Source organism: Microtus oregoni, unplaced genomic scaffold (genome assembly GCF_018167655.1).
Source record: "Microtus oregoni isolate MIOR12 unplaced genomic scaffold, Mior012 000006F_ref0000085, whole genome shotgun sequence".
In the NCBI taxonomy this organism is placed as follows: Eukaryota; Metazoa; Chordata; class Mammalia; order Rodentia; family Cricetidae; genus Microtus; species Microtus oregoni.
In genome coordinates, this window is record NW_024543065.1 from 1,149,907 (window position 1) to 1,159,415 (window position 9,509).

The window sequence follows — 9,509 nt, forward strand, 5'->3', positions numbered from 1 at the left end:
GGAACTAGCCCTTATAGACCGGGCTGATCTTGAACTCACAGAGATCTGCCTGCCTCTGCCTCCTGAGTGCTGGGATTAAAGGCTTATGCCACCACCACCCAGCTTCAGTTAAATATTTTTGTTGGGATTTTTAGTATTCAGATGTGACTGGCATGGGCTTATGGTACCAGACATGAATTATGAACATATTTATACCTCGTAGTGAAAGGACTATTCTTAGATGATTATGATTCTTGTTGTTTACATTGCAATTGTTTACAATGCAGAGGCCCAGTTAAACATGGCATATTGTTACAGTAAAATTTAAAAGTTAAAAGAAAAAGAACCATACCTTCCCTTCCAGCAAGAACAATACCTTCCCTTCCAGCAGTGAGAGGCATTTGTAGTTTAGTGGTCAGCACAGCCAACTTCTGCTCCATTAGTGAGAAAAGTGGCTCCCACCATCCGCCCTCCATTGTACTTAATGTCCACAGTGCAATATTCAGGCTGTTGTAGTACACCGTCCTTCAACAAAACAGCCCCCATCTTCATCACAGGAGCTGCGCTGACTCTCAGTGTCTGTCCGAACTGGACTTGTTGAGTCTTGATGTTCCCTCATGGAAGGATGGGGTGCTGGGTCATCAGATGCTCACTGGAGTTTCCAACCACTCCTGAGTCATTTCTGCCCTTGCTGCTTCTGACCTTGTAGGCTGGATTCTGAGAACGTCCTAGAGTATTAGTCTGGGAAGTCGTATTGGAAAGGACTTGCTCTGTGTAGTATTGAGCCCTCAATGCTCAATATTGGGTGGAGACTTGTCACTGTGTGGCTGCTTCAGGGCCACCCAGACTCTTGCCAATATTCCCTTACCCATCCTCTGTAAGTAAGCCCAATAAATTGGTTCCTCAGTGTGAACTATAGTGGAATCCTGCTTTGGTTTGTCACTGGGTCCTTGTAAGAAGGGATAGACTTTACTTATGGCTCCTAGGAAAGATGTTGCTTAAGGCTCCCTCCTCCACCCTCCTCCCTCCTTTTTATTTCTTCCTTCCCCCTTCTTCCTCCTCCACTCTGCCTCTCAACCTGTGGTTTAAAAGTTTTAATTGCTGCAATTTGTGACAAACCCATGAAATGTCACAGTCCTTCAAACCTAATCCACTTGTGAAAGTTTGCTGTGGGCATTGTAAAGGCCGCATGCATGAATTATGTTGTCTAAACATATAGCGCAGTTGGCAGCCCACCCCACCTCCCTGTAGGGGCAACGTCGGAACTATGGAGGCACTAGGTGCTAACAAGTTAGACTTGGGCCACTGGTCTTAATCTAGCTGAAGGTGATTAGTAAGAGTGAAAAGCCAAACATGGAGATTTCATCCAATGTGGCCATATTGGGAAGAAGAACAAATGAAGTCACACCCTTGCCAACTCCAAGTTTCTTCTCAGGATCCCGTCAGGAGCTTTAGGTATTCATAGAAGGGAAGAGGTAAGCAGAAATGCACAGTGCTGGTCAAGGCGAGGTCCCGCCTACCACTGAGGCATCATTGCCTTGGCTCCACCCTTTCCTGAAGGTGTTCGGATAAATTAAAGCAGTCCTTCCCACACAGTCTGTGGTGAGACCAGGTATCTATGGTGAATGTTCTATATATTTTTTGAGCCCAGCATGACTTTTGTGCCCTGGAAGAAAGCAACTTGTAGCCAGTAGAAATTGCTGAGCATATATATATATATATATATATATATATATATATATATATATATATATTTGAGCTGTGTGTGCCCAGTTTCACCCTCATGCTCTGAAGTTTTCTTGGCTTTGAGGAAATATGTCACTTGCCTTTTGTAACACTGTCACACGGGATAGCTACAGTGCCTGAGAAAGGAAATCTGCCAAGCTTCTCAAAGGACAGCCTCTGACCCGGGAATTGTCATTTCCTCTCAGACTGTCCTAGAGTTATCTGAAGCCTTCCACCCTTGTTTAATTTGTCCTAGCAGTGTGGGTGTGAGATCCATGCTGTAGTCAAATTCTTCAACTTGGATTCTTAGATAACAGCGACATATGTTGTCATATGTAGAGTGCACATAGTTCTGTATTTTCATGTCCCATCTGTGCATCATGAGTGGGTGATTCATTTATAGTGTTTCCTTGTCCCCTTTCTTTCTAAAGTTAGGAATTTAGTATCTCACTTAACAAGAAGTCTGACAAAGGACAGTTGCTAGATTATTCTCTGTGTTAGCATAAAGGAAGCAGAGTTTTCCATCTCCAGCGTGTGGACTTCTCTGCCTGTGACAGAGCAGTATCTGGAAGCTGAAAGTGAATCTTTCCCCTTGCTGTCCTCTTAGTGAGCATATGTTGTCATATGTTTATGCCATTAATGTCATTGAAAAGTATACAATTGAGTACGATGAGAATGTGTGGAATCACATCCAGTTCAAAGTCCTTCACAACTCCTTAAAGTGAACCCTGGTTCCACTCATAATCACTATTCATCTTTCTTTCCTCCAGAGGCTTGACCATTTTAAAATTGTGACTCTTCATTTTATTTGTGACTTTAGAAAACTCCTTATGGTTTTTGTTCTTGCTTTTTGTTTTTTAAGACAGGGTTTCTCTGTGTAGCCCTGTCTGGCCAGAAATTCCCTTTGCAGACCAGGCTGGCCTCAAACTCCCAGCAATCCACCTCCTTGTGCCTCCTAAGTGCTGGGTTTAAAAGCGTGTGCCACCACACCTGGCTCTTTTATATGTTCTTAAAGTCCCTTATTGGACGTGTCTCTTCCAAATAGGTTTCTCACCTAATCTGTGCCTTGTGCTTTTATCCTATTAACAGTGTGCTCCCACCAGAACTAGCGCGAAGGTGCTGTCACTGCAGGAAAGAGCACAGTCAAGCTGGAACCCAGTTGGAAGCTTCCTCCCTGCTGGCTAGCTTTCCCAGAGCTGGAATGTGCTTTGCAGGCTCTGGGACAGAAAAATCGTAAACAAGCTTAACTCAGCTCTGGACCCTATGTGCTACTGACTGACCTGCTGAGCCATATGCCACCGGAGCAATAGTTTCATGACCATTAAGGGAATAGCCAGCTGCTTTTGACTGGACTTGAGGCTAGTTCTCCTTAAGGAGATTCACAGCTGGTACTAAAAACTGTTCAATAGACTAGGGAGCCTCTAGGCCCTATTGTGGAAGATTCTCCTGTTGTTTTGCTAAGTGGACATGGTGTGACTAGCAAATCTCCTTCTTAAGTTTTATGTCTGTGTCAATCCCTTGATGCTCCTCTCAGGTTTCGTCACAGAATCTATTTTTTTTTCCAATTAGTGGTAATTGCAGAGACTCATAACTGGTCAAAGTGTTAAGAATTGGTGAAGACTCAAAACTAAATGGGACATGACGTCATCCCAAGGGTCAGGGAACAAGGCGGGAGAGGAAATGGAAAGAAGAGACAGTAGAGGTGGTGGGGCTTTATGGACCCCTGTCTTCAGGCAGCGTCATGCTCCACACTTATGAGCCCGGAGCAGCACCTGCACAAGTCCGGGCGCCTCAACATAGCGACGTGGTGTTTCTACCTGGTTCATGATCAGAGAGGCTTCTGGCTGAGGAATTATTGCTAATGGCAGAGACTCATGTCTGGTCAAGGTGCTAAGAGCAAGTGCTCACCCATTACCCTCCGTCTGAGGCTCAGAATATTGCAGAAGATGGCGAGGAAAGATTGTGAGAGCCAGACAATGGGGAGGAAGGCTGTGAAAGAGTGTCTTCAAGGGAATGGAGTGAGCATTGTTCTCATGAACCCCAAGCAGTTGCAGTTGCATGAGAGGACCTCCACAAGACTGAGCCCCTAAACTTCCATTCCCCACCAGAGCTCTATGTGAAGTGCCCGTTGCTGAAACCTCCAATGTTGTGGTTTTAGGATGCAGAGAAATGAAGGCGAAATTGAGCTGGAAGCTTTTTGGTGACTGGTGAGCTTGATTGTGCCAGAATATGCTATGAAGGCTCCGAGGGGAAGAAGTCATATGAAGCTCCTGACCCTCTAATGACCTGCCAAGCAATATGCCCATCACTGGAGTAAAAGGGGGTAACCTATTATTCTGGATGATTGATATATGATGCCAAAAATGTATCTATGCCTGTTGTGTGATAGACTGTTCCAGGGGAGACACAGTATGCAAATGCTTATTAACCCCAGGAAGGGAAGCCACAACAGACTACTGCTTTTGAATGGAGTTTAGTCCAGCTGCCCGGGAACTTCATACCTGGTCCAGTAAAGCTTTTCAGTAGCTACTAGGGACCCTGGGGAGGGAAGAGCCTACTATTGTCATCGATGGGATTGGAGGGGGGGGGGTCATGGAGTCTTGTCCTGCCTAGGGGCACTACCCGTCATGATAGGCTACTGGGGGAAGGAATGCACTGTCTTTAGTGTGGTACCACATACCACTGTCAACTCAGTCATGATCCAGTGGGTACCTTCACATCCCTGCTCATGTGAGCATCCCTCCTTAAATCCAGCAAGTCATAAAACAAGAGCAAAATGTTCTAATAGTGGAGGAGGGTTGGTTGGCAGTGGTAGAAAGAGGACAAGGGAGGATCGGGGAATAAGGCTGATCCCAAATATTTATATACATTATACAACTTTCCCAGAGTAAACCCATTCAAAAGAATACTTGGCATGCCAGTGTTCTCTCAAGGATGAGTTCTGGGCTCAATAGACCCAGTCCCTCTGAGAGGATTTGGATGTGGCTAGAGATTGCTGTTTGGTCTCCATGAAGCCTCCTGGCCTCATGAAGACTCGCCCTTCCTTGAGGATCTATTGGCAGTTAATGGGGACTGTGGAGGAGTGGAGAGATACTACTTTTAGTAATAAAATAACTGCTTTATTGCCCATGCTCCTTTAAGCAACCCTGATTGAATTCATTAGATCAAACACACAAAAGACAACTAAGTGGGTAGAAGTCTGGTTGGGTAGAGGAAGGGCATTAATGAGAATAGGAGGGGGCCCCAAAAGGGTAATAGGGGCTAAATATGATAAAATATATATGTGTGTATGAAATGTCATAATGAAACCTATTATTTTGTATAGTTAATATATACCCAAACAAGGTCATTTACTATTACATGATAGACATTTCCTAGGGAGATGAAACACACACATGTTTACCCCAGAAAGTGAACTCATAGCAGATCCAAGTAGGGGTTGCACACAAATTCAGCTTGATGATCCAGTGACTTTTGTTGAGGTTGCTTAAAGAGGTGGGATCACTTTAATGAATCACTTTGAAAAGCAACTGTGGGGCTGAAGAGATGTCTCAGAGGTCAAGAGCAGTGGCTGCCTCTCTAGGGGATTTGGGTTCAATTCCCGGCTCCTGGGCAAGCTCACGGCCTCTGCAACTCCAGCTCAGGGCATTAGGTGCCCTCTTTGGGCCTCCATAGACGTCAGCCATGCATGTGGTATGAGGGAATTCATCAGGCAAGAGACTCACGCACATAAGGGTAAAACAGAGTGCTGCATCTCTGTAAAGCCGGCTGCAACCCAGGAAAGCTGCGAGCTGGAGCTTCTGTAGGTTTACCAGCAACTCACAGTCCCGGGATCTCCTCTCAGCCTCCTGCTCTGGGGTTTTTCCCACACCAGTGGTGGTTTATGCCTTTTGGCCAACCAGGGAGAGTCATCCCAGAAACTTGCAAGTTTCTTCCTTTTTGGACTTGTGATCTTTTGTTTACCTCCTGAATGAACCTTCCTTTCCTACAGGGAATGTTTTAATAAAGAGGAAATGGCCATACATCATTTGCAGAGCAGGAATTTGCCCTATCCACTTGATCTTAGGAGGCAGACTGAGAAGCTAGATTTTGAATAAATTCCCACATTGTAGTGGCGTCTTTCAAGGGCCATGACTTTTGTATTGCATCTCCAAAGCTCATAATGAAATCACATGACCAACTTCTACCTTCTAGATTGCAGTTATTCATCTTAGTTTTTGGTCCACGATCTATTGCGAGTTGCTTGTGTTTATTATGATAAATGCACCCAACTTAAAGTTACATGACACCATTTATCTGTACAGTTGTACAGTCCCGAAGGCCTGTCATCTCCACAGTGTTTTCAGTATCCATAATCAGTGTACCCACTTAACACTAACTGTCTAGCCCTGCTCTTCATTGTCCTTTTGTCTCTGTTGGTGTGATGATCTAGGTATATTGCACAAATGCAATCATATAGATTTTGCCCCTTTGCCACGGCTTTATTGTTCGTAGCTTAATTTCCTCAAGGTTCTTGCATATGGTACTGAAGGAATGGGGTCAGGGGAACTTGGACAAACTTGTCCTGATCTGGAAAACAGGGACTGGCCATTTTAAGAGAGGTTCCTCATTGTTCTGGGTTTTTCTTTATCTTGAACTTTGCAGTTCTTACAAATTGCTAAGATCTATCAGGCTGGGGACCAGCATGGGAGAGGGGGAGGAGACCAGCAAAGGAAGGGCCCTGGAAGCTTCTAAGAAGTCTCAGTCTTTAGTTCCCTTGATGGGAGTTACTTGTCCAAATAAAGTGTGTCGTTTCTGTTCTTTCTTTGTGACTTTTGCCTATTGGATGCATAAGTCTACAGCCTTCATACTCTCTCCACACATCACCTCACTCTCCTGTGGCTCTTCTTTCTTGAATTTACAATTCTTTTTCCTTCCCACAGAATGAGCTCAGTGGTACCCTAGATGGCCACCCTTCCCCCATGAAACCTCAAGCAGTTCTACACATCATTGTTTCCTTCCTTTGTAAGTCTGAATAATATTCTGTGGTAGAGCTAGATCACATTTCTCCAATCTTCTGTCTTACTTTGGGGCTGTTATGAATAATGTTGTGTCTGTGTTCATTTAATAATCTGTTCTTGACTCTACATTTTTCTGAGACAGTCTCAGAAGTAGAATTGCTGGATTGTAGGGTATATCTGGGTTGTTTTGTTTTGTTTTGTTTTGTTTGTTTTTTTTTTTTTTTGACAATTTATGTAGCTCAGGCTGGCCGTGAACTTGTGATTGAAGAAGAGTCAGGAGAACTTAGACCAACAAGAAAAACAGAAGCAGGCTCCTTTAATAGGTGCTTCTTTCTTCCGGGGTTGTACCCTACACACCCCACACCCAGCTAGAACATTGTACCTGTTACAAATTGCAAATGGCTGGCAGAGACAGGATGGATGGGGAGAAGGGGAAAGAGTCAGGTGTTGGCAGAGCCTGGAGATCCTATAAAATGTCCAGGAGACCCAGTGTCTCCTGGTGGGCCCCCAGTTCTGGTGGGACCTTCTCCACCCCCATGACTGCAACTGTCTGCTCTAATAACCTTTATGGTTTTCATTCTCTTCTGTCTCCGGCTATGCTTTTCTACTCCACTTTCTCAGCACTTAGCACCCCGTTGCTTCTTTCTGATTGAATTTTGATCTCCTGCTCTTCCCAGACATCCAGTCTTTTCTTTGCCCCATGGGAATGAACCCAGTGGATCCCTTCAACAAACAGCCCTCCTCCCCAAACACACATAACATGATTGACCTGCTACAGTTTCCAGAGTGCTGGGATTTCAGGTCTTGTTGAAGGGCTGGTCTGTGCCATTGGTGTGGGTTTCTTCTCTTTTGTCTATGCCTATATTTGAAGGTTTCACCTTTTCAGGGTGCCCCCTAGTTTCTTCATTTTTTTCCTGGGTATTTTAGAAAATTCATGCTCTTGACTGCAATGTCCAATTGCCCCACTTTATCTTCGACTCCTGATGTTCCATTTTCTATTTGTTCATTCAACCTGAAAGGCTGTCTCATGCATTTTCTATGTGGGTTACTGAGTTGTTCAGTGCTATTCTCATTTAAGCTTTGAATTATAATCATTAGTTTTCTTTACTGATTTTAGGTTTTACATTCTTGGTTGTCTTTCTCATTTCATTCAGCCTTATGTTGTGTTTTCTTGGACAGTTCTCAGGCATTTATTTCCCCTAACTACGCAGAGACACTTCTTTGTGCCTCCTTTGGGCTCCTTGAATTCATTTATGAAGTTGATGACTGTTATTTTAAGTTCTGCGTCCTGGCGTTCATCTAGGTAATTCTCACTAGAGAACATTTCAATAGGACTGGCTGATTCCAGGGGCCTGGGCCTATTTTCTTGACCTTTGAGTCTTTGGACTTCTTTCATTGCTTAGGTATCTGGCGTGGAAACAACAGACTGGACTGGTAAACAAAATGTGCCAGCAGGCCTAAACCTGAAGGTTGGGAAAGATTCAACGGGGCCTATTAGACTGGACCAGGGGGTGTGGTTGTGAGGCCCCTGGCTGGGTCTGGGGACTGCAAAGGGTCAGGCAGGATAGGGTTAAGAAGAGTCACTAAGCTTGGTGGGAGCACAGGATACTTGAACCAAGATCAGCTTGGAACGTGAATGGATATGAAGTATTCTTAAGACACTTTTCTTTTTCTTCTACTGAGAGTTGAAATCCTAATGTTGGATTCATATGTAAATGTATTTTACTTTTAATCATGTAAGAATTGTTTAGAGAGACCACCTGCCCATCAGTCACCTTACACAGAGGGCTGCCTAGCACCTTGTGGAATCGAATCTAGAGTTCCAGGTAGCTCTCCCAGGAGCTACCTGCCTATTTGGCATTCTGCCTACCATATTACCTGACACTGTTTAGCCAACCTTCAGACTCCAGGCAGGGCCTTTTGGAACCATTCCAACCACCTACCAGACATCTGACTGAGGTGCCTGGCACCATGTGGGGTCTCACCCAGGATTCCAGGCAGGTTCCACAGACCCATTCAACCCACCCATCAGTAACCTTCCCACTTAGCTACTAGGTACCACCTAGAGACAGACCTCGAACTCCTGGCAGGGCCTCCAGATCCACTCGACTAGCTGCCTATTGGTCAGTCATCCTCCCCACCAAGCTGCCTGTCTCAGCGTGGAGTCTGTCCCAGAATTCCAGGCAGGTCCCCCAGACCTATCCCACCTGCTCACCCAGCAGTCACCCCCTGTGCACCCTGCCACCTAGAACCCAGGAGGTGATTTTCTCCCCATAGACATCTCTGCTAGCAGATTGTTTGTGCTGACATTTAAAGAAAGTTCATATTTTCTTCAGAATGTGTGCTGAGAGAATTTGAATTCTTGCCCTATTGTGTGTTGGAAGGCATGAAATTGATTTCTGTCAGTTTGGTGGAAGAGGGCCCTCTCTGGTCCTCTATGTTGATGGGTACTTTCTGTGCCCATGAGTTTTACTCTGTCCTATGTTTATAGGTGTTGGATTACTTAGCTTCATGAAATACCGAGGGGGTGTAAGAAGGGTATAGCTCTTTAAGACAGGGAGTTCATTTAAGGTAGAAGCTTATTTTGAATTTTGGAGCTGAGTGAATGGGGAGTTGCTCAGAAGAGCTGTTGCGACCTAGATAAGCAATTTCCTTGCAGAAGGCACTAGCTTGGGCTGCCAGTGTTTTGGCTCGGGAGCATTAGTGGTCCATATTCCCTGGATGGATGGGCTTAGGAGCTGATACTGGAGTGTCCATTCTGAGAAGCCATGGATGCTACCCTGCCTTTGCAGGAATCCCTATGGG